Here is a 24567-nt window from a genome sequence, read left to right as displayed (position 1 = left end):
CACAGAGAAGGATCTGATAAGACTTTCACTCTGAACTTGCTAGAATCTTATCTCCACCGGAGATTCTGAGATTTCACTTGGGCTGTGAAAGGGGAAATTTAAACTGTTTGTCAAAATCTACCCTGAAGTTGATGTGGTTGAAATCTTTCAGTTTTCCCAGTCTTAAAGGTTAACCTCTAAAGAGGAATGAGGTACCACCTCCTGGAAGAAGGAATGTCTAGACACCAAATCCTTCTCTAAGGAATCACATCCCACGTGGCCTTTTTCTCTTGCTTCATAATACCGATTTATGCTATTGCAGCATAAATGGCTTATCATCTTGCAAGGTAGTGTTTCATTTGGCACCCTTTCTTCATACTCCTTGTTTGAAAATGAGCTCTGTATTTTAAATATTTTAGACTCAGAAGCAGTGAATGGTTTTAGGCTTTCGATAACACTACCACTGCTAGTAGAGGAAGCGTTTAAAACAGCTGCGATGCCAAACTTCAAGAAAAAGGAGAAGGAAAAAAATAGCAAAGCTTTGTTTGTTAGACTGTCACCAAGTATTGTCACTCAGAATCAGCCTCATTTGTATATGGAAACTCCTATTGCAGCAACTGAAAAAGGAAAGCTTAAGATTTCCTAGGAGAGAAAGCGATAATCTTTTTTAGCTAAATAATAGAAGCATTTAAACTACTCTCTGAGAAGGTTTGTAGAGAAAATAAATAATTCCAAGAAGAATAGTGTGTCTATAATGGGACTGTTATTAAGATTTCAAAACAGTGAGGGCAACTGTAGAACCCATTTTAAGCGGTGATTGTCATCTAGTGGCAATTCACTTTTAACCCAGGATTGTTATATTTCAGACTGAGGCCAGGGAAAAGATAGATTTCTTTGGCATACATCAGAAAAGTCAGCCCCCCTTTCCCAAACCTCCTGCTGATAAATGCTGTGCTTTCCTAGCTCAACTCTCAAATAGTTTGTGTGAGTGGGAGATAAAGACAAGGCATGATCCGATCCCCTTGCTCTTGGCTCATTTTCCCCATCTAGGCAAAAACACTTTCATTTTTCTGATTTTTTGAAAGCAGAAAATTAAGAAAATGTTATGGCCACCATACCTGGTGGGAAATCACTTGAGTTAAACTTATCACCCTCTTAATGTACTTATGATGACAGAATGCTGATTTGTGCATCTAATTACTAAAGCCTAATTATTGCTACACCGAAATCAGTGTGGTACAATAAAATGTGTGCTACCTTCCCAGGAATGAGACCTGTCATTCCCTTTCTCATGCTGGTGGCAATCTTATTAGTCTTATTCAAAAGAGGAACTCTCAAAGAGTCAAAGTCATCCCTTTTGAATATCTGAGCTCTTCTGCACATAGCTAGAAGTAACTTTCTGAGGTTGCAGGCAATGAATGAGTTGCACAAGTGAAAATTACTAATTTATTAGTGTTCTTTGAGGTGGAAAATAGGCATGTAGATAAAGGGAAACCCATGGATGCATTCTATAAAGTCTTTAGAAAGCACTTTTGAAAATGTTCCACACCATGGGTTACTAATAAATGTAAAAGCTATAGTTCTGGAATTGGGGGGGGTCACTGTTATCTCATAAAGTAAACTGGCTTAAGAAATGAAATCCTCAGAATGCACTTTTTTTTTTTTTTTGTATAGGAAGGAAAAAAGTCTCTTGGGATCAGTGTTTAGAGGATTATGTTAAACATACTTGCATGAAGTTTAGACCCATATGGTTTCCATTGACAAGACCCACTCCTAAATATTATGATTCATTAAGTCAGAGGTATGACCCAAATATGTTTTTAAATCTTGAGAGACAGTCTTATAATTAAAGATAATTTGCTATGTCACACCTTCTTCTGAAAACTTTACATGACTGAACTCTATTATTCCTTGCAACAACGCCAGGAGATACTACAATTATTTTATCCCTTTTACATATTTGGAAAATGAGGCACAGAGCAGTTAAATAATTTCACCAAAAACACACGATAAGTGGCACAATATATGTTAAAAAAAAGAAGTGTTTTCAGTGATGACAGTGGACCTTGTTGCTAAAAATTCTGTTTCCACTTGCAGCTCCTCACCAAAAGGCCATAAGTATCATGACTTCTATTGAACAAGGTAGTTCAGTTATTCACGTACTCTGTCTTATTCAAGCTTAAGAAAATGTTAGATTTTATTGGCTTTTTCCATTATTGCTCAATTTGGAATGAGTAGTCCTGTTTGTAAGAAGGCATTAATGATATGAAGGAAAAAAATGTAACAGATCACTGAGTTTTCTTTTGCTCTATTGTTAGGAATTCCTTCCAATTTACTTCTCAGCTTTGGGGGGGGGGTGTGAGAGAGAGAGAGTATGTGTGTGTATTTCCAAAAAAGATTCAAGCAACTCCCTGGTTTATGGAGACTTAATAGAAATAATGGAGTAAGAAAGGAAAATGTGAATTCATTTTCAAAAGATAACCTAAGAGGAAAGGAATGACAAAATCAGATATTTAATGTCAAGGACCAAATCTGGGGAAGCTCTGATCAAGACTGGATAGAGCTGTCTTGATTTTCTGACAAGTATATTATAATCTCCCAGTGATGGTGGGATGTGAGAGTGTGGAGCAGTGAAGGCAGAACTACAGTGTACGATGCATTACTTCAGGATGACTTTAATCAAGCCAAAAACGGTTGCACCACATCCTGCTTAGTGATAGATGTAAGTTAACAGAAAGGGCAAACTCTTTCATCTACAGAATTTTCTTTATCAGTAAATTTTTATGCTGCACAGTTGTTCACCTTGATGGTCATGGGTGTCTTTCCTTGCCAAGAAAACCCGGAGCTTATTTATAAAGGAAAGGCACAATGACTTTTGCTACTCTGTATTCCCTTTGACAGCTAGCAAATGCCTGGGCATCAAGAATTGAACTGAACTTAACCAGACATATCAATTAAGGTTTCAACTTTTTTCATTTAATTGCAGAAGGTAGATGAGAGAAAATGCAGCCTTATGATATTTCATACACTGGTGTTATATTTATATGCACATACTTTCACAAAAGCAAGTCTTGTCCTCAGCTATATTTTAGAATCAGATCATTGTACCTTTACCAATTGGGATAAGTACCTAAAAATAATGAGTGCTCTTGTTGGAATGGGTTTTCATTAAAATGAAAAAATAAAAGCCTAAGACTGATTTGAACATGAAAAGTTTATATCGTAATTTTTTTTCTTGGAGATACCGTATTCCATGAAGCGTCATAAATACTTTTAATCCAATGTCTATTAAGAAAACATGGGCATCGATCCTTGTATAAAAGAAAAAAAAAGAAAAAAATTACCTCACCCTCTTAATACATTTGCCACTGCCGCCCCCCCCCAAATAAACAGTCCGTGAATAGTTCAGCACAATTGTATGTTTACAAAGCATAGCAGATTTGTTCTAACATTTTCCCACCTGGAAAAACTGGGCTTAAGCATCTTCGGCAATCAAAAAGCAACACTGCGTTCTTCCCAATAAGTCATGTCACCTTAATAGCAAAGATATACTCGCAGGAATGAGACTAACTGTAAATGTTCTGTTGTAGAGATTGCAGATGGAGAGCGTGGTTCTGGGGATGGACGTGAAAAGGAGCGGAAAGAAGCCTGGAGAAAAGGCTGTCATATTTGCTAAGAAGAACCACCAAATCAGAGAGCAGAGAAGATTTCATTGGAGGAGCGCCTTCAACAGCAACTAATCCTGTCATATTGAAAGAAAATTGTAAATGTTCTCTCCAGAAATTGTCCGCCCATTGCAGCTAATCAAACCCACAAGCACGAACACCGGCACGCTCTCTTGTTATACCAAAAGTGCCCGGGCGCAGAGACCCGGTCCAGCGAGTGCGCGCGTGTGCACACACACACACGCACGCCAACATACATACGCACACGAACGCACACACTCGCCAGCCTGAGGTTTAGCCAGAGCCGTGAAACCGCAGATCCTACTAGGAAATCGCCAGGGACACAGACCTAATTGGTAATTAGTTGTCCCTACACTAATTACTACTTCCCCAAGCACTTTGGTGAAGGAATGAATCCCGCCCAGCTCGCCGGTCCAGCCAGGTCTCGGTTCGGTTTTGCTCTCCAGACTCATCTTCCTTATGAAGGCCAGGTTTGAAAGTCATTTTTGCTTTTCCTTTGGCGTTTTGGTGCGGAGGGCGGAGGCAGCGTCGGTTTAACTCCAGTCTGCACTGCGAAGGGGTTCCAGACTCGCCAGTTGACTGGGACTGGTGCGAAGTGCGCGTCTGCTCGCGCGCGCGCGCCCGAGCCCGGCGGCGCTCGCCGGGAGCCTTGGGTCCGCTCTCTCCCCGCCTCCCCCGCCCCACCCCTCCGGGTGTCTCGGCACCAACTAATCTTTTCCTTTTCGCTTGCTAGATCAAGGGAGAAAGCAAGCCGGTGCCTGGCCTCGGACTCTGAACAGCGCGCAGCTCGCTCCCCGGAGGATCGGCCCCGAACCTGCGAAGGGCTCCCCGCTCCTGCCAGCCCACACCAAGCTTCTTGCAGCTCGGGGAGGCAAGTGGAACTAAACCTGCGGCAGGTAAGGACACCGCGCTGCCCAGCTCTCCGCTGGCGGGCTCCGGGCCCCCAGGCACTGCGGAGTCCCTCCCAACCCCCAGGGACGGGCACAGAGGGGTCCAGGGTTAGGGAATTGGAGAATTCCTCCACAAGTGGAGATCTGCAAACGGAAACTTTGACTCTTGGAGCTTGGAGAACCGCGCACAGCGATGGCGGGTCTGGAAAGAAGGGGCCACAGAGGTAGAGCGCGTGGCGGGGCGTAATTCTGCGGGTCACCGGGTCCAGCGGAATGTGGCGAAGGCAGCCTGGGGGCCGCGCCGGCCAGGGTATTGCGCCCTCTTTCAGCCAGCCATTCCCTCCTCTGTCACCCGGCTCCCTCCTTCTCCCCGAGAAGTCTGCTGGGAGAAGAAGGGAGCGCTTCGCCCTCTTCAGCCCCTCGTATTTCTTCCCGCCAGGGGGTCTGGCCAGGTCTTCTAGGCGTTTGGGGTGGAGGCCTGGCTACACTGTCTCCTCCGGCTCCTCCTCGCGGTCCTCGGGTTCCGCCTTTCGAACAGCCCTTTCTTGGGGCGTCCGCGCCAGCTCGCTGGAGGGAGGCTTGGTACTGTGGTCTGACGAATGTGGCCACGGGGCAGGGGAATAAGATTGGGGAAAGGGACCCAGGACAGAAGAATAGGTAGTCTTCTGCAACATCCCATTTTGGCCCGCGCAGGAGGTTGGCTGTCTACCTCGAACTGAAGGCAATTCCTAGCCAGGAGTCCACGAGCAACCGGACGGACCATGCCTGGGCTTCACTGACAGCCACCTCTAGATGAGCTCCGGACCACCTCAGCGGGGTTCGCGCTCAGATTGGGAACAGCTGCACCCTCTATGTCCCTCAAGGTCCGCACCTGCGGACCTGGGCAATCGCTGCTAACTTGCAGCTTTGGGAACCCTAGATTGCCCCCGCAGGGGAAATCGCGAGGAAATTCCATCTGTGCGCTCCGCCCCGCGCCCCTAGTGGGGCAGGAGGCTGATCTCCTAGCAGAGCTCTTAAGAGGTCAAAATTGCCCGGAATTACAGATTCCGAAAGCAGCACATACTCTTTGTCTCAGCCCCGTCCAAAGTCCCCCTTTCTCTACCCTCCTGCCGGTGGCAGTCCTTTGAGCTACAGAATCTTTCAAGGGAGGGTTCTCTCCAGCGCTTGCCAGGCCCAGGCCTTGAGATCAGTGGTGCCTGCATGGTAATATCTTTGGGAGTCACTTGAGAAGGAGAGGAGGGAGAAGAGCAGAGAAATGGAGGTAACCGCCTAAGGCAAGCAGAGCTGTCCGCAGACATCTCACCCCAGCTGCCCTCGCATGTCCTTAATGACCTCATGGCCAGGGCCCCTCTGTAACGCGCCACCAAGGGCTCCAAGTCCACCTACCCAGGCGCAGTGAGCCCAGCAAGAGCAAGGCGGCTCGAGGTCCTCAAGCTTCGGAATCCCCCGCATGGACTTTGTTTCCTTTTCATCTTCTTTCCTTTTTTTGGTTTGTTTTGCTTTTCTTGCTCTTTTTCTTAGCACTGGGTGGCAGTGGGTTCGTGTAGTTTGCCAGTCTCCTAGTGCAGGCAACCAGCAACACAAACATACATCTTCACGCTCTACCACACACCAACCTGACCTCCAGCCTGCAGCAGCACGTCTGTCACCCCTGGGGTGCCTACAGCCACAGCCACCTCTATGGCCACAGCTCAGTTACCTCTGGCCTCTGCTCCTCAAAGCACTGGGTGGGAGGAAAGGGGAGCCAACTCTTACTCCAGAGAAAAACCCTCTAGAAAGGCAGTTGAATTTGGGTTGAGAGCTGGGGGCAGGGGAAGGTGCCCCTGCAGAGCAGTAGTGACCCTGAGTTTGTAGCACCCCTGGACCTCAGCCCCCCCTCCTCCGTCAACCTAGGGCAGAGCCCACTGGGGGGGAGGGAAGGGGGGTGGGGGGGCACGGGGTGTTGGGGGGCTTTTTCTGGGGAAGACCAGAGGTCACTGGGTCCTAGAGTGAACCAGCACCTCATTTTGCTTGAGACCTTTTGGTTTACTGGTGTTGAGAGGGCTCTGAAAGTGAGGCAGTTCATAAACTCCAGATATTCAACCTGTTCTTATACGGCAAAGGTTTAATCTTGTATTTTGTTGGCAGTCTGTGTGTGTATATATATATATAGATACACACACACGCATACATATACATTATATTGAAAACCAATGGCAGGAAGATATATAGGGTACATTTTCATGGATAATCAAATAATAATAAGGATGATGATACACTTAAGAAACTGCAGTTAGGCGTGTATGATCTTCGAGGGGATAACAGCAAAGGCATAACTGTAAAAATAAGCTGGTTGGTCATATTAAGAACTGTATTCACCTTTGATTCAGAAAGTGGACTTTTGAGACCTGTCAAATGGATGGAAGAATTTTGTGCCAGCAGTGTCTCGGCTTTGCAGGATTTGGCAACTAAGGACTCAAGAACTAATAAGTTAATGCCAAATGAATTTTGATTGTTATTATTATTAGTAGTAATGTGTTCCAGCTGTGGCAGTAGGATAAGCAACTTATATAATGACTCTATATGCTTTACTAGACTAAATGATTATGCCCGTCAAAACTGAAAAGTAAAACTTGACCCTAAAAAGGCATAGAAATTTCAACCGCTATAGCTTATTGTTTTAAAACACTGTAATTGAGATGGGGTGGGAGTGGGGTAATTTCAGGGTGGGCTTCCTGACAAATACTTGGTTTTCCTACAGAAGAAAGATGTGTTTGTCTAGGTAAGTGTGTCTGAGGGTGTCTAGCGGGGGACTGAAGTGAGAAAACAGGTCGATTAGAATATCCGTATCCTAGTTCAAGTTCAAGAGAACCCACAAAATGTGTTTGCAGCTCTTAGTTGACTTCAGGGGTAGATAGGGGAGAAATTAGAAGTCAGACATAGGTAAAAGTCTCTATGGAATGAGTCCTCAACAGTCTGTCAGTTTTGTGGGGAGGTACTGCTATCTTTGTGTTTAAAAACTGCATTACTCCCAATGTGATCCTATCCCCTTCTTTGCCCAGATATCCCCCAACATCAGGCACTTGGATGTACATTCGGTGGCAGTTTTACTACTCCAGTTTCAGGATAGCCAACCTCCAGGGGCCAGGGCACAGGAGGCAGGAGGGCAGCCTCAGAGGTTTGAAGAAACAGCAGACCACAGCTTGCTGGTTCACAGGGAAGGCATGGCACCCATGTCAGTGGAGGACGGGCAGGCTGACCCAGGGACACATGTCTCTCTGACCCACAGCAGTGAACAAAGTTGAAGCAAGTGCAGAAGGGGAAGAAGAGGAGAGCGTACAATAAAGGAATTGAAGAGGGAAGGGGAGAAAAAAAATGAGGCCGAAATCTGTGGGCCTGCCACTGTAATGAGCCTCCATCACTGATGTTCGTCTCTGGGGTATGCCTGTGAGAGAATGCCCATGAGTATTTCCTTAGTGGGTTTTGTTTTGTTTTGTTTGGCTTCACCCATAGCCTGGGGGAAGTTCAAGTGCCAGGGATGGAACCCCAGCCAGAGCAGTGGCAATGCCGGATCCTCAACCGCCAAGCCAACAGGGAACTCCCAGTAACTGTCTGTATGTGACCACTCAAACCCCACTCCTAGTCTCAATCTTGCTTCAGTTTACCCAGTAGGAGCAAGTGACTGACAGAAACATTTTGCCCCACAGTTCTCTTGAGGGCCTGGATTTTCATTTAACCTTGTATTTGGGTTGATTTGGTGTTTTATGATGTGGACCAGTATTTTTCCCTCAATGAACTCTTCTATATCAAACACCGTCAGTACCCTCCTTGTAACTGTTAACACCTGGCTTTCATTCCCTGTCACCTGTCCCCATTTTATCTCCCTTTGGCTCATTGAGCAGATGTTGGGACTGGTTTCCTTAAAGGTATCAGAACAAGTGTACTGACTACATACCCCACAGCTCAGCTGGGTCACACAGAGGCTGTGGTGGTGAGAGTTTGTGTTTTGTGTGGGGCTCACAGAGCAGATCATTTTTTCCTTGTGAATGCATTTTCATAGCGTGTGTTCTAAGTCCCTGAAACTGGAGTTCCCATTATGGCTCAGTCTCATGAACCCAACTAGCATCCAGGTTGATCTCTGGCTCAGTGGGTTAAGGATCCAACGTTGCTGTGAGCTGTGGTGTAGGCTGGCAGCTGCAGTTCGGATTCAGCCCCTAGCTGGGAACTTCCATATGCCATGGGGGCGGTCGTAAAAATACAAACAAATAAATAAAAAGTCCCTGAAACTATCCCAAGCACCTATTACATGCATTATTTCATCTGTTCTGTTAGGACTTTATCCCACTTTAAGATTGTGCCTGTTACATCCTAGAAGTTTATTAAATATTTGTTGGATGAGTGAAGAGATGAATCAGCTTTTACATTTTCTCATTGCAACAACCCTATGAAGTATATGTTGTTGTTCCCATTTTATAGATGAGAAAGCCAGCATTCAGAGGGCCTAAATAATGGCCCAAGATCACACAGCTAGTAAGTTGCAGCCCCTGGATTACAATATAAGCCTCTCGGACTCTAGTCTTTGTCTTATACTGTGCTGATGAAAAGTTGTAGAATATGTTTTGCTCATGTTTAGGGAAATCACAGCCATGGTGTTTAGTGTTCAACAATCTTCTCCTCATTCTTTTAATTCAAATATGCATATTCTTTTTGCATTCCCTAAACCTTAAGCAAGGAAGATTCAGTGCCAGCTAGATTCTAAGTTGGCACAACATGCTTGTTCTGATTAATCAGTGATTGCTTCTGGCAGAAGAAAACAAGGGCACCAAAATTACCTGATATTTTGGCTGCTATTTTCACCTATAGCAACACAGAGATTTTCTTTTGTCTGGTGCAAAAGGATGCAAGAGAATTTTGATATTAGCTGCTGTAACTCATGTTAAGTGTTGAAGTGGATAAAGAGGTTTTCCCAGTGTGAAGCAGCTAACCAAGAACTGCCACAGAATACACACATCCCAACTTCCCTTCTAGTTGTCTTTTCAAGTGAGTTCGTCTGACTTGAGATTGCTGGTGCTTAAGCTTCTGAGTCTGAATGGCAACTTTTGATTATAGTTAGAATTTATTATCCACCTTTTCTTTGAAAGGTATGACGTGACTTGGGGAATCTGAAATTAGCGAAGTGTCAGGCAGGTTCTGGCTGGTTTGCCTCCTTCCATTCTTGATATCGCCTTGTACCTTATTTCATTTCTCTTTTTCTGCACACACATTCAAGCTCCTACTTTTATACTGTGACCTAAATATACAATCATCTTAACTGGTGCTGTTACCATGGTAATGTTTCATGGTAGATAAGGGTACACACTAAAAAATCAGTTTCTTTCATTAGCAGTGGAATTCCTTCTTTGTCTTTCCTCCTCTCTCCTAAATCAGGGCTTTCACAGAATGGTGCCCTCTGCTGTGCAAAAATAGGAAGCATACTACTGTGGATAGGACAAGAACATTGTTTTTTAAACAACTTAAAATTTCAATTTCAGTGGTAATTTGAGGTGGACAAAAACAAGAAAGATTCTCTATTAGTATATCTTTAAGTAAAAAGACTAGTGGAAAATATTCATTGCCTGAGCATATTAAGTGCTGTTTGCTGTGTAGAATTACAGAGTTATAGGAAATGGGGGATAATTTTACCCTTATGAGTTTCTGTTTTTGTTTTTTGTCTTTTTAGGGCCGCAACTGCTGCATATGGAGATTCCCAGGCTAGGGGTCAAATCAGAGCTGTAGCCGCTGGCTTAGACCATAGCCACAGCAACGCCACATCCGAACGGAGAACTACACCACAGCTCACTGAAGTGCTGGATCCTTAACCCACGGAGCGAGGCCAGGGATCAAATGTGCATCCTCATGGATGCTAGTTTTGTTTCTGCTGAGCCATGAAGGGAACTCCTGTACCAATCTGTATTTAACATATTGTGAAAATATTTCTATAGGAGACAAAGAGTGCTTTTATGGAAGACATTGAGATATCTCTGGAAGAAGAAGCTAATGGGATGTTTAAGTCTTTAAAATTTCAAAATGGAAGTCTCTCTTTAAAACTGGAACATTGCTCTTGCTGGATAGCCTATATAATAATAATGATATGCTATAAACATGTCTTCTTTCTTCCTCACTCCAATTCTCCTGTGACATCTCACAGTGTCATCAAGTCAACCTGTGTCTGAGACTTGTCTGCAACTCATCCCTTTCCTTTCTATCCACACGTCATTTTTAGACCTTTAGCATCTCTCACTCGAACTATCACCAGAGCCTTGTAATTCTAGCTGGTCTCCCACTTCCAGTCTTCCCCTAGTACAATCCATGCCTCACACAGCCTTTCTAGGGTGCAAATCTGAACATGTCATTATCTTGTCAAAAATTCTTCACTGTTTCTCAAGTGTCTAGAATAAACTCTAAAATCAAACCTACATGAGATTCCATAACTGATCAAACAAAAACTTTCGACCAAGCCCTATCTCTACCAGCCATTTCTTCATTCCCTCACTGAACAAGGAGATAATATGTATAAATAGCTTAGTGTAATGACTGGCCCAGAGGAAAGGCAAAGTAAGTATTGGCCAATATATTTGTCCTCTTTGTCCTCTTCCTCTTCTTCCTCCTCCTCGTCATCTAATTCCTTACTAGTATAACACTAACAAGCAGTGATAAATATCCTACTGGTCATCCCCCCAAATTCATAATAGCTAAGAAAAACTAGGATGTGGCAGGTATTTTTGCTGACTATTTTATATCCCATATCTCATTTAATTTCCCACAGTCAGGCACACTGCTTTATATATTCTCTGTATTCACTATGTGTTAGTCATGTTGATATCCACAGTCAATACAATCATGACATTCAGGACATTTAATATTCCCAGCAAAGTTCTTTGGAAGGGGAAAACTTGGGTTTTCACTTTAAAGGTTAGCTAAATTTTTTTCTTGGATATTCAGATGAACTGTTTACAAAAGGGTTAACTTGTAAGAGTGCTAGGTAAGTCAAATGATTTCTACCTGGCACTGGTGGGGGACACTAACTGGAACCTGTCAGGAATGCTGATGATATCGGAGAGGTCCACAGAGGCCATGTTTGTATAAATGACAATAATATACATTTCAAATGTATTGGAAATAGAGCTTTACAGAGCTTTATTAGTACAGAGCTTTACTTTTTCCACAGTGTTTTGTGTAGAAAATAGGTAGCCCTATAAATATGCATAGTGCCGCATTCCATTTTATGATATCAGGGGAGCTATGGGCATCTCCATAGATCAAAACTAAAGTCAAATTTTCAGCCCATGGCTGATGTGCAACAACAACAAGACTGAAGATCTTTGTTTTTAAGATAAATGAAAATAAAAGCAAAGGGTGTGGTAGCAAGGTAGTATTTTGAAGTTCCTATATTTTCTAGGTTTGGAAGAGTAGGGCTTGTCTTTTCTGAAGATGGCGACTCTGTATATCCTTTAATGTTGATCCCATGGCAAAATTGGATTCACTTTTCCAGAGTCAACATTCGTAGTCATCATGTATATTTAAATAGCCACCTTCTAGATTATTTGAATCCCTACTGTCTTCTAAGAAGTTTTTTAAAAGAGGTTCATTCACAGGTTGAATTCTTGAAGTACTCTTTTCCTCTTGCAAAGATTTTGAGGTCAGATGCAGAAATCTGTGTGTTTAGCTCCTCACATGATATCGAGGTGGGTAATCGAAGGACTGTATTTTAAATAATTGCAGATTGAGGAATTGGCATCTAAAGGGTGCTGGAGATAAATGAAGTGTGGTTGATCATCCCAAATGTTGCTGCAGTCATCATCACAGGAGTTTTCCATCTTGTGTGGACCATCAAGACTGAGAGCTTAATTGCGGCCAGAGACTCTTTGATTTTTCAGTTGCATGTGATGAGTAGCAATCCAGAAGGACATGCACAGAAAAAGGTGCTCCTCTTCCATGTCCTATGATTCTGGTACCTTTTATTTAGATGGGGTACAGTCCTGTATGTTTACCTTGTGTCCTTAGATTTAAATCAGTTCTGGCTATAAGATTTATTTTGATATTATTTTCTTGATTATTATTCTTGATTTATTTTCTATGCCTTGTTTCATTGTCCCTGTATGCAATCCCTCATTTTCTCTGATACCTTCTGGGGAAGACATCTTTGTGGTTCTAAAGCTCTTCTGTGCACTCTCCTCTCTGGTATTTTGTCTGGGCTTTCATTACTAATCTAGCTGGACTGAGCCCCTGGCCCTCTTCCTCTCTCCCAGATCAAGTGGAGGCATTCTAATGGAGGACAGTGGGGGAACTGTCATAAATCTTAATGGGGATATATTTCACTGTTACTGTTGCAAAATGTTGTACACTGCGACGAACCCCAATAACAGACTGATACGAGACCTCCTCCAGGAAAAGGAATGTTGTGATGTTTTTTCCTGATGTTATTACTCACCCTTGGCCAGGAAGACAAGTATTCCACTTTAATAAAGCAAAGAAGCTTTCCCTTACCTCACCAACTATGCCATGCCAGTAAACAAGATGAAATAAGAGAGGAAGACAAACCTATTGTCTTTTGATTACTTAATTAACTACTAAGGAATTCTTTAGAAGGAGTGAGATGGGGAACTAAAGAATTACAATAAAGGCTACTTTTTCCGACTCTTTATAAAACCTAAGCATGCAATAATTTGCTAGGGGAAGAGTATGAACTTCCTGCAATTTCATGTTGTTGAACATGATGAAGATTTTTTCATGCTCTGTGCCTTCTTCTCCCCTGCTACCGTATAACCACTATGAAAATAGGAGGTGGTGGGAAAACTCTACTTGACTGCATTCTTTGCAGATCATCAGGGAGTTTATTTTCATTTTAGGGAGAAGATAAAAACTAGCCCCAAGGCCAAAGTGTTTCCCAGATCTGCCTGTTGCTTTCTTGCTTCATCCTCAAAATTACTTATCTGTTAGATTTTATTAGTGGAATGGTAGTTATATCTTCACATGTAAGCCTAAACACTGGAGACTTTTTTTCACCTTTTGAATGCTATGCTGGGAGTACTGAAGGCAGAGAGAAAAGAGTGGCTGATGAAGGTTTGACTGATGGGTACCAAAGGTAAACATTTCCATTTACTTTAAAGTGATCCTGACTGGATATTTTCCATGACTGGATATTTCCATGTTGGGGAAAAGTTCAGAATTTTGGATGAGATACTCCTCTGTGACAATAATAGTGATAATGAAAAACAATAATCTCATTGCTGTTTCTTGTGTCTACCAAATTTTGGATCTGTGGCATTTCTTTACATATACTCTTCCAATACCTCACATCAACCAGATGTAATAGATGGTCTGTCTGTCTGTATTTCTTTTTTTTTCCTTCCTTCCTTCCTTCATTTCTTCTTCCTTTCTCTCTCTCTCTCTCCCTTCCTCCCTCCCTCACTCCTGCTCTCCCTCTCCCTCCCTCTCAGTGTTGAAGTTGGTGCCTGTCAACTAGATACCTTGTTCTGGATCTAAAAGTGAGTCCATTGCTTTGGGCATCAGTCTCATGCCTGAAGTCAAAGATGAGTTTTGCATCTTTTGTTTTGTTTTGTTTTGTTTGCCATTTCTTGGGCCACTCCCTCGGCATATGGAGGTTCCCAGGCTAGGGGTCTAATCGGAGCTGTAGCTGCCAGCCTACACCACAGCCGCAGCAACACGGGATCCAAGCCACGTCTGCAACCTACACCACAGCTCACGGCAACGCTAGATCCTTAACCCACTGAGCAAGGGCAGGGATCGAACCCACAACCTCATGGTTCCTAGTTGGATTCGTTAACCTGTGAGCCACGACGGGAACTCCCAAAGATGAGTTTTGAATTTCTGTTTTTGTTTTGTTTTGTTTTGTTTTCCTGTACCATAATGGTTTATTTAAAGTGATTATTGTTTAAAAGAATACCCCATTATATTAGTTGACATCTAATTTTTATGAAGGCAATAAAAATAGGGAAAAAAAAGAAATAGAGGCACATTACAGTTTGAGTTCAGAAAGTGGAATTATGAAAAGAGAGTCTATATTGGAGGAATCTTTCTCAGGTGGATTTAGCATCTGTTTGGCCACTCACCTCCTGGCTTGGTCTAGTAATAGGCTTCACATTTCAAGATGTTTTTTCCTTCAAGTTCCTTTTGTAGCTCTTTCTAGGCACAGAGGGAAAAAGAGTTTCAACAAGGCTTCCAGGTATGGAATTGCTAAGGCATGAATATGATTTCATGAATAATTATAAACTGTATAGATATTAGAACACTTCTGTTGACTATGAAAAACACTTATGCACTGGGAACTATATCTAGTCACTTATGATGGAGCATGATGGACGATAATGTGAGAAAAAGAATGTATATATGTATGTGTGACTGGGTCACTTTGCTGTGCAGTAGAAAATTGACAGAACACTGTAAACCATCTATAATGGAAAAAACAAAAATCATTTAAAATAAAAGAAAGAAAACACTATGTGTTTGTTAAAATAGCTGATCCTTTATTTCATATTGTAATATCTATTCCTTTCCTCTGTGGAATAGTTACTGTGACTTAACATTAACCTCTACATTGCAGATATAAAATGAAAGGCCAAAAGAGCTAATTATTCTGAGGGATGCACCATCAGTGGATCAATTCTGTTCCAGTTTACATGTCCACTGTCAACTCTGTATGCCTCAGATCTCTGAGTATCATTAGTGCCTATTGGTAAGTGATAATACCAGATAGTTTTGTACAATTAATTGAAATTTCACACTCTTACATTTCAATATCAGTCAATATTTTTACATACTGACACTTTCAATCAAGGATTATCTTTCACAAGGGAGCAACAACAGGTCCCTAATTAATTAAAGTGATAATTGTTCTTCTCTTTTGCAGTTAGTTTGTTACATAAGACATTCTTCAAAAAATTCACATCCTTGGCATTCCTCTTTAAAATTCCCTCATTTAAAAGGAGATTCCTTTGCTTCTGTCTCTATAACAATTTATTAAAATTCGGATTAATTTTATTTTTAAGGAGAGAGAGAAAGGAGGTCATATTTATTTTCTAGCAAGTTCCTATATGCAAATAAAATAAAATGACATCTTTTTATGACTTAAGTGTTCATACTGAATCCCAGGAGTCATTTTCATGGAAGAAAGAGGATGTCATATGTCTCCCCTTTGATGTTCAGTAGCTTTTTTTAGCTTCTTTATCACAACGCAAGTTCCCATGATCCGTTCCTTGTGGATCTTTCTTCAGTTTCTCAATCCTCAGCCATTTAATTGCTCCTGCTTTTGGCAGTTTTTTCAGTGCCTAAAGTTTGTTATATTTTTTGTCTCTGATTTAGTACCATTATTTTAGTAGATATTAAATCTGGAGTGTAGGCTATAATTGGCAGCCTTTCTTTCTTCTCCTCTAATAGATGTTGCTCCAGTTCCAATATTTTGGCACCTCTTGGTATGAGATTCACTTTCAAAAATAAGTGATGGTGACTGTAGATTTGTTAGCTAATTTCTCTAAGACTTAGGAGTTGCAGATCATTAAAATTAGCTAGGATTTGTTAGCTAATTTCCCTAAGACTTAGGAGTTGCAGATCATTAAAATTAGCTAAGATTTGTTAGCTAATTTCCCTAAGACTTAGGAGTTGCGGATCATTAAAACCACCATGCCGTATACTGGTCAGATTTTCTGTATATCCTTATCCTTGTTTGCTTCTTCTTCTTCTTTTTTTTTTTTTTAAAGATTTTTATTTTTTCCATCATAGTTGATTTACAGTATTTTTTCAGTATCTACTGTACAGCAAAGTGACCCAGGTGAATATATATATATTCTTTTTCTCACATTATCCTCCATCATGTTGTATCGCAAGTGACTAGATACAGTTTCCTGTGCTAGACAGCCCTGTTTGCTTCTTTTAAATAAATTAGTGTGACCTACTCATCCACTTACAGCAAATATTTGACTACTTTTAAAAATTATTTTTTCTCCCATGTTCCCATGGGCTCTTATTTTACTTTTCCAATATAATTGAAAATGAAATGATATCAATAGATGAGTAATCTAAAATTCAAACAGATTCTTTCTTCAACCTTTTTTGCTGCTCTAGTTTTTTTAAAAGTAGATTTTTTTTTTAAGAGCAGTTTTAGGTTCACAGCAAAACTGAGGATACTATAGTATCATAAAGAGTAGTTTCATTGCCCTAACAAATCCTGTCCCCCCACCTCCATTTATCCCTCCCTCCTAACCTTTGGCAACCACTGATCCTTTTATTGTCTCTGTAGCTTTACTTTTTCCAGAGGGTCATATAGTTGGAATCATACAGTATGTAGCCTCTTCAGAATGGCTTCTTTCAGTTAGCAATATGCACGTAAGTTTCTTCCATGTCATTTCTTACCTTGATGGCTCCTTTATTTTTAGTGCTGAGTAATATTCCAGTGCATTAGTTTTTCTTTGGTATTTTCAAAGATAAAATTCCTTGTTCCTTGAAGGTAAAATTTTAGGTATGGATTAGAGGGTTTTTTTTTTTTAATTTCACTATATATATACATGTATGCTTGTATTTTCCCTAACCGTACATTTCCATGTTTTAAAATTCTGGAACTTGACAATAACAGTCACAGAACTCATATTCTCAATATCTGTTAATTCTATCTCTTCCTTCTTTAACTCCTCCCATCCTTATCTCAGCACTTAGTGAGAGAAGACCATCATTACTTGCCATCTTGCAGTTTTTAATTTAAAATTTTTTCCATTATTATATTTTTCACAAGATTTTTTTTTTTTAATTCAAGCAACAAAAATCTTTCACCTCTTGGTTGAAAGACTTAGATGGTTTGTTTATCCAGTGTTGGCAATTCTTCTGCTCCTTTGAATCAGTAAATACCAGCAGAGGGAAGAAAGGACCTCACAGATCTGTTCCTTTTCCATTTATCTTTCCCAGTTGATAATCTAAGCCTCAGCAGTCAGATGCTCATGATGAAGCTAAGAAAAAAACCTGAAAATTTACCCAAGATACTTGTACTGATCTGTAAATGGAGCATAAAATTAATTTGCTTTACCAATAGCAGAGAGAGCATTCTTAATTTATTTGAGAAGTAAAACAAGTCCTATAAAACTTTTAAAATTTGACTTTTAATATCTTTGCTTGGGCCCAATCTTCAACTTCATATGTACTTTCTAGTTAACTCCTTTATACAATGAATAAAATTGCCATTGATATTCTCTGGTTTCATTTGAAGAGACATGCTCCATAAAGACAGGCTTTATATTTAGTGGTTTTTAAAGTTTTTCTTCTCAGCACTGAATCTTACACCTGGCTCTGTGCTTGTCGCATAATGAAACTCAGGAAGTATTTTTTAATGATGGTTTTATGCCATGATGGTCTGCTATATGTCCAAAATTTCTACTACCCTAATTTGCTTCTTCCTTTGATTTCATAACAACAAGTAATCATCCTCTGAAATTGCTTCAAGAAACTCTTTTTCTAGGTGATATTTTCCTTTCAAAATCAATCTCCTCTTCTGACAAACTTTCCCACTTTTGAAACCAACACTTCCCCTGAACCTGAGCAAAATGTTCTATAGGCTACCTTTTGTAGGTATATAGTATTATTACTTTAAGTTGAATCTGATTGATAACTAGCACATGAAATTTGAAGGGACCCATCTTGTTTATTACTATATATAGCATATTTTGAAACAAACTTTAGCCAGCACAGGTCACATATAATTTAAATACACTGATTTTTTTTTTTTTCACACTAGGATGGACCTACAGTGCCACTGACTCTTTGCTTGACTCCATCTACTAGATCTATGACCATAGATAGAGAATGATTTATATCATGAGACAGAGTATCATTGTGGAAATGTTACTGAGCTATACAGCCTTGGTTTTTTGCATTAATTAGAGTATTCATTTATTCTTTTATTGATTATTTTAGCAAATGTTTGCTTAACATTTACTCTGTGCAAATCATATCGCTTCTGCTCCCACTAACCCTCCTACCTGAGCCCTCTCTATCATCACACAGGAATATTTATAGGGGAAGGGGAGGTACTACACTTTCACCCCCTCTCTTCCTCATGTCTTAGCATTCTTTGATAACAGCACTGCAGCAGCCTCAACAGATATAGTGGGACTGTGCTCCCTGGTAGCTGGGATCTTCCAGTGGCCTTCACAACCAACTAGAGAGCTTAGTGAGAAAAGGCTTAGACATATTTCCCCGACTTGAGGCTACAGTGTCCTCCAAAAGGTATACTCCATTGTCAGGCAGTATAAAGTAATAGTTAAGAATATGCATTTGGGAGACCATTGTGCAGTTGCCAGCTTGCTTTTAGTTCCTTCAGCTTCATAGAGTCAAGAATTTAGCGAAGTGGTATAAACATTATCTAGTTTTCTATCCTTATTTTACAGTTAAGGAGATTGTGAACAAGAAAAAGTAGTGGGTTGTCCTGTGGGAGATGATGATTTAAGGTGATGGAGCCAGGATGTGGAGTCTGAACATCTTGATACTCAATCCATTTTCAATTTCATGACCCCATTGTGGCTACTTCCATAAAATGTTCTATGTGATTATTTTTAACACTTGAGTTTATTCTTTCTTAGAAAGATCTGAGATGTACACCTGCCTTGATAGTCTTTATCATTTGTGTGGGATTTCTGATTGTTTTTCCACCTCACCTCTTCTGTTTCCCTAATGTTTTATAAAGGGAGTCTCATGATTTAGTGGTAAGATTTTGTTGGAAATGCTGAGTTTTAAACTAGAGTGATTGTCAAAACTTTGATGACAGATATGACATGGAAGGTAAACTGTCATAACATGGATTGACTGTTAGGTCATCATTCTGAGTTCCTGCTGAGGTTCAACCCTAGTACAAGGAGTTACTTCAATCTTGAGAGTATCTACTTTCCTGATTTCCAGAAGTTTTGGCAATCTCATCTATTCATTTTTGCTATTGAATTGCATGCAAATAGAGTTTTTATTAATCCTTACAGTTATCTATCTGAACCAATTTTTTAATAATGTTGATGCTCATTAAAAGATAGCAAGTCACTCTTTTAACTTTATATAATAAAAAATAATTGGAAATGAATTACACAATGTATTTTTTCCCTGGATATGTATGACAGTTTTTAAAAAGCAGAGGGAAGTATGATGGATGAAGATTTTAGAAATGACATCAAAATCCACCTCTTTATTCTATTCATTTCATGAGGTTATTAGGAAACCCTGTGGTCACATCTGCTGCCAAATTGGCAAAAAATTGTTCATGCGGTCTCTTTAGAGCAAGAAAAGAGACAAATTGGAAAGCTGTAGTTTGATGTCATCTCTCCTAATTCTGGTCAGTGTACTTTTCTTCCAAATAGCAGATTACTTCATCCTGAAGTCCTGATAACCACAAATGTAATCAGCTTTGCCACAAATATTTTCAAAATGAAATGCTCATTTTTGTTGTTGTCTTTTTGCTTTGTTTTGTATCAGAGGAAAGTGGAGAGGAGAAGCAAGTGTAAGTGAGTTGAGAATTGGTGTTCTTAGGGACACTGGATATTTCATGGTCCAGAGAAATTTACAACGAGGTGACAGAATGCCCTCTCAGACCACTGTCCCTTACACTGGAACGTGGTGTGCTCCTGGGGGATATTGGGAAAGCACTTGCAAAGCTATTTTAAGAGGCATTTGGAACTGTGAGAGGATGAGAAAGTATAGGAGAACATGCCAGAGCCTTGTTTGTAAATACTGTATTCTCTTTAGGGGTTGCTCAGTGGCAGAATCAAAAGGGTGTTTTGCTAGGAAATAAAGCTGCTTACCTTGCTTCTCTAGAAGAAATTTCCACACTACCTGAAGACCTAAAATTAACATGGAAACTTTTCACAAAAGTCTCAGGAAATCATTTTTTTTTCTTTTATATTTATCTAGTGTGAGCTCCTGAGCTTATCAAAAGCTGGTGCTATTAGTGTGTACTAGTTAGTAGTTCATCAGAAGACAGATGGGACTTTGTTTTCTGAGAAACTGTAATTGAGGAGACTGAAAGCTAATTCGCCTCCACCTTTTTAGAGAATACTTCATTCATCTTCATATAGCTTCAAAGAAAAAATATTTGGACAAGGATGACAGTCCTTCTTTAGCAGATTGCACTTTCTTCACAATGGAATCGTACCCCAGCATTTTCCACCTTTTCTATCTTTGGAACTTCTGTGGAATTCAGAGACAGCTGAGACACAGCTTGCTCACAAAGACAAGAGGACTAGGTACTTCCTTCAACTCCACCCCTCCCAGAAAAAGAACTCAAATTCCAGAGATTACGTGTATGTATACACACATACACACACACCCACCACGTCATATAAAGAGGACATAATCCATATTTAAATCTGAGGGAAAAAAATCCATTACCCATGTCAGTATCATTTTTCTTCTCATTTTGTACTTAAAGCTTACTTCTCTGTCTCCCTTCAGTATTGTCAGTTACTATATGGAAAGCATATGTATGTGCTTTGTGGAGGACAGATATTGATACACTGGCAATACTTGTTTATTCATTTATTCTTCCACATCTACTGCTGCAAAACTAGCTTACATCCCTGTACTCTGTTGGACATCTAGGATACAAAAATGAATAACCATTATTTGAGCCCTTACAATCTACCCTTGGAGATGAGGTGAGGAATAAACAAGGATATACAGTATATCAGTGCTGTAATAGAGGCGTTAGGACTCCTGCGGTAACAGCAGAGAAGAGTGAGACTAATTCAAGTGAAGCCTGGTTTAATAGAGCATTTGAAGAGTGAGAAGCTTTTATTGGATTGAAGGGGAATGTCTTAGTCAGCTTGAGCTCCTGTAACAAATATATATCATAGACTAGATGACTTCAACCACAAATATTATAATTGAGTACTTATTATATATAAGGGATTTGGAAGATACATATTTATGTAAAGTGATTCCAAATCTGTGTATGTAAGGTATGAAGAGAATAACTGTTCTTTAATTTATCAAGCCACAGCTATCACAACAGAGTAAAGAAAAAGTATCAATATATATATATTTGGGAGGGTGGAGAAAGAACCTTGGCCTCTAGCCAAGAATGTTTTTTGCATTGTTAAAGAGTTGTTAGCAAGCAAGAAAGAAAAGGAAAGAAAGAGAAAAAACATGAGCAACAGAAACACAATGTGGCTTTCCATGTCTCTGATACTTACTATCTGGCACATCACACAAAGTTTTGTGACCCTTCTTTTATTTTATCTTTTAAAAATTCTAAAATTATCATCATTATTATTATTTTGCTTTTATGGACCAACCCGTGGCACATGGAAGTTCTCAGGCTAGGGGTTGAATCGGAGCTACAGCTGCTGGCCTACACCACGGCCACAACAACTTGGGATCCAAGCCGTGACTGTGATCTACACCACAGCTCACGGCAACGCTGGATCCTTAACTCCCTGAGCAAAGCCAGGGTTTGAAGCCACTTCCTCATAGATACTAGTTGGATTCTTTTCTGCTGTGTCACACCAGGAACTCCTCATCCTTCTTTTAGAAGAAGCTTCACTGATTCTTATGTTATTTCTCAAAGTGTGACTACTTCTGCTTTTGGGACTAAGGCAAAATTGGTGAAGCATAACAGCTCAATATCATGTATCTTGTGTTAAGGAAAAGTAATTTGTTGTATTGGTTCTAACTGATAAATTCCGTATTCCATTTTCCCAGATATAGATAGTAGTGGATTGGGTGTCTCAGTTTGGGTTTCAGAACATATGTACATTTCTTCACTTTTTTGGTTCCTTCGTACTTTCTCAAAGTCATATTTGTGGGTTGTTTAATGATGATTTAAAATGTAAAAATACTCTGTTTTAAAAAACACTTCAATTTAAAGTGGATTATTAGGAGTTCCTGTTGTGCTACAGAAACGAATCTGATTAGGAACCATGAGGTTGCAGGTTCGATCCCTGGCCTCGCTCAGTGGGATAAGGATCCAGCGTTGCCATGAGCTGTGGTGTAGGTTGCATAAATGGCTCGGATCTGGCGTGGCTGTGGCTGTGGTTGGCAGCTGTAGCTTCGATTAGACCCCTAACCTGGGAACCTTCATATGCCTCAGGTGCAGCCCTAAAAAAGCAAAAAAATAAAAATAAAAAAATAAAAAATAAAGTGAATTATTAGATCCGTCATCTCATTTTATTTTCATAAAAACTCCAAAAGGGGAATAATAACCAATTGAGGAAATTCACAGTTAGTGATCTCAGATGATTTGTCTAGGGTGATACCGCTTGGCTAAGAGTTCAGAATGCCCACCTCCTACCTGGTTGTATTTTCTATCCTTTCTCACAGAAAACCCACTATGTCATTGCCAGAAATTCCCCTGAGTGTGCAACAGAAATCAACCGGGAACTCCTTGGTGATAAGTCTTGTAGATGTGTTCCTGAAAAATAAATTAAGAATTATGGGTCCAAACTTTTTCCTTAAATTAACACTCCCTTAAACAAACAAACAAACAAAAAATTATGATGGAACTCAAAATCTCACTGATTCTGTCTCACAGGAATAATTCTGTCTTCCTCCTAAGGAAACCTAGAATCCACTCAGGGGAGATGAGAGGAAGTCTCTGATGCTTGATCTCTGAGAAACAGATCTTTGTAAGATACTTTGAATGTATGCACTTTAAATTTTACCTGGAAACATCTCATTCTCTGATGATGGCTCCATGTTATGTTTGAAGAAACAGATGTAAAAGGAAAAGTTCTCTGTTCTGGGAGGTGTTTAATGTCCTCTCTTGGTTCCCCAAGTCAACCTCAGCTGGAGAGTCTTCCATAAGGCATAGTTGAAGTAAAGCTACCTATAGGATTTTGGATTCCTTTGGGTGGAACCAGGTTTCCCTTGGGAGCCCTAAGACTCTCCAGGACTCCCTGATATACTACAGTTATCTCAGGGACAACTTCATATTAACAATCCTAGTTTTCTTTTTCTTCCTTACCCTGACTCTGCTGGATGTGTTCCTTTGCCTTGCTATGTCTGAATAATTGCATGTTACCTGTGTCCTGTCATTACTCACAAAGGTTGAGAGTAGCAAATCATAGCTTAGAGCATGGGCTGCTAACCTAAAACCTAAAAAAAGCCTTTGTGATAGGAGGTGAATCCTGCCTTCCCGTGATGTTTGATAAAGGTGCACACTCATGCCCATGTCTGCACTGGAGAGAGGAGAGATATGGGAACCTCTGGGAATCTTCCTGCTTTAATCCTTCCTTCAGCCTAAAGTAAATAGTTGACCTGAGGTGTTGGAGGCTATGGGAATTCAGTGAGAAATATTCTGGCAGGTTTTCAGGAAGAAATTACATAGCTGAGTAAGAATAACATTTTCCAAGTCACACCAATCATCAGCCCTCAGTCTCTAGAGCAAAAGGTCTCTCTGCTCGGGAATGAATTTTGAGAAATGAGGGGTTAGCGTTTCCTGCTCAGACGGTTCATTGATGAGCTTCTTGCCTCACAGTTTTCCTTGGCTTAACTTGAGACTAGGATATGTTTTTTTCTTCCAAAGGGAGAACCACAGGAATAGTTCCTCTTGTTAATAAAGTGATTTGGGAGCTTCAAAGAAAGGTTGGTGTGATTATTCCAAATAAAAGTTTCACCTATTCAAAAAGAACTTTCCTGTCTCACGGCCCAATTTTCCTGTCCTCGTTTCCTTCAGAAGCATTGCTCTTTAATATTGTTACAGTGTTTAATGATGGATAGATGTGTTCTGAGGCAGTGTGAGATTGAATGTGCAGCCGTCATCGAATACTAACCCTTTGCAGGTAGCTTCGAGCACAGGGGAGCTCCTCCTTCTTATACAGAGGTGACTTGACTTTGGAGCATGCCCAGCTCTTCTTGAGCTAAGGAAGAGAATAACATTTGCCTGTCTGTTTAACATTACTGCCTTCACATTTAATTTTGCTTATATTGCTACATTTTAAATCCTGTGAGGTAGTATTATTACTTATTTCCAGGTAATAAACATGAATATTTAAGAGTTTGCCCAATTTAAACTT

The 24567-nt window shown here is 40.5% G+C and overlaps 1 protein-coding gene across 1 annotated transcript in view; it reads left to right on the top strand.

The window, feature by feature from the left end:
- Positions 1-4520: 4520 nt before the first annotated feature.
- The window catches only part of CHRM2 (cholinergic receptor muscarinic 2), a 142004-nt gene continuing 121957 nt past the window's right edge, over positions 4521-24567 (top strand). The window contains exon 1 of the mRNA XM_047763279.1: positions 4521-4561. The gene's annotated coding sequence lies outside the window, so the exon portion shown is untranslated. The remainder of the gene's footprint in view (positions 4562-24567) is intronic.

This window comes from Phacochoerus africanus, chromosome 16, assembly GCF_016906955.1.
Source record: "Phacochoerus africanus isolate WHEZ1 chromosome 16, ROS_Pafr_v1, whole genome shotgun sequence".
Classification (NCBI taxonomy): domain Eukaryota; kingdom Metazoa; phylum Chordata; class Mammalia; order Artiodactyla; family Suidae; genus Phacochoerus; species Phacochoerus africanus.
The sequence above is the reverse complement of the archived record's forward strand: the minus strand, read 5'-3'. Positions and strand labels throughout refer to the sequence as shown.